Source organism: Carettochelys insculpta, chromosome 30, assembly GCF_033958435.1.
Source record: "Carettochelys insculpta isolate YL-2023 chromosome 30, ASM3395843v1, whole genome shotgun sequence".
In the NCBI taxonomy this organism is placed as follows: domain Eukaryota; kingdom Metazoa; phylum Chordata; order Testudines; family Carettochelyidae; genus Carettochelys; species Carettochelys insculpta.
The window spans coordinates 3,799,319-3,801,128 of NC_134166.1; positions in this window are offsets into that span (position 1 = coordinate 3,799,319).

The following is a 1,810-nucleotide window of genomic DNA, read 5'->3' on the forward strand; positions in this document are numbered from 1 at the left end:
GCTGCCAGTTCTGCACTGCTTAAACAACTATACTGGATGTGCCTTTATCACCGCAGGCCTGAAAATTACAGTTCAGACGCAAGGCCCTGATCTCAGCCTTTAGCAGCTGCTGTAATAATAATTATTATATCCCATGGCTCTGTGGTGAAGCTTGCTACAGAGAGGGACTACCCAGGCTGCAGGGAGAAGGGCGGCCAGCGCCTTGCAGTGCCCAACATTTGTCCTTATAAGTAAATTTCAGAAGTTTGCCCTTTTTCTGCCTCTCGGCACCTCACTACTCAACCCCCTTTTCCTGCCAACCATGAGCTGTTCAAACAAAGCTTCCTGCATACGGGAGTCACTGTCAAAGGGTAATGAGCCGCCTCACTCGCTCCAGGGGGCCAATCCCCCCGCCTGGTGTGGCTGGAGACTTTTCTCAGGCAGGATAGTAGTGAAACACTTGGGTTGGCTTGTGAGGGGGGCAGTGTTCCCTGTAAGCTGAGCACTTGGGCAGCAGCCCAGGAGAGATTCAGGTGCTGCCCAGCTGATTGGCAGCGTATCCGCAGCCAGCAGCGTGTGTGTCTATGGGTGGTGCACATTGGCACATGCATTGGTGTGGTTAATAAAATTTATTCTGCATGAGGATGGAAAAAAGTTAGAGGGAACATTGTCGAGGAGGTTAAATATTTTGCCCATTTTGTCGTGGGCAGAGGAGGTATCAGACACAGAGAAGGGAAGATGCTCTCTTCAATGTAAACTAAACTGGGTGAAAAGCCCTAACCCTGCCCTCACCCAAGATCTCCTCTGCAGAAGCTGGGAAAAAAACCCAGGAGTCTTTGCCTGGCTTATGCAGGAGGGGCCCTAGAGGATGACAGTGTCCCTGCTAGCCTGGGGATCTAGGAATCCTTAGCCCGTCTGTTGCCTGGGTGCTTAAATAAGAACTGGCTTTTTATGTAAGTTTCCAAAGCCTTGGGCTAACTTTAACTGGTTAACGGCCAGGCCTCCTGTGGGGATCACCAGCCACCCTGTCCCTTGGGAACTCTGGGGCAGGTGCTGGAAATGACAATAGAATCCCCTGGCCTCTGCCTCACTCCCCTGGCTTGCCGCTGCAGCCCCCACAACACTGTGGGAGCTGTCGTACCACCTGAGAGGAGAGCAGCCCCTGCTGAGTCCTCACCCCATTCCCGGCAGCACAGCGCCCCCACGGCCCCTGCAGAGGGTACCCTTCTCCTCGTGGTTCCCTCGGATTTTTCCCATCCGAGGGCAGGATACATTTTTTATGTGCAGATGTGCACCGTCTATAGGACCACAGGCAGCCGGCTGGGGGCGTGCCAGGGCATTCACCCAAGCACTCAGGAACTCATTCTCCGTTATTCAGTGGAGGGCTGAGTTCTAGTGATGTGTCTAAAGCCACCCAGGGAGGCGAGGGCTGGGCAGGGACTCAAACCCAGAGTTGAGGGACCAGGCTGGTGGACACAGAGGCCCTCTAAGCAGCCCCAGCAGCTGCTGGCTTGCAGCACCCCAGGCTGCACAGAGGGGCTTTACTCCCAACCAGAATCAGGGCCATTTAACTAACTCACTGACATTTTCCCTCTGCACCACGACTAAGCCCAGTCCAGGGCTGCTCCCACATCCCCTCCTTGTGTCACAGACCTGCTCCAGCCTGGCCCTGTGGTTACCCCACCCTTCTGTCTCCAGCCCTCAGCCTGCCCCTGAACTCTCTGTCGCTGCGCTTTGCTTTTCCATGACGTAAGCGTCGCTCCTTTGCTCAGCCACACACGACCCGTGTCTTGTAGCTTCGGTAGCTGCTTCCTGCCCCTTTGCATGCAGA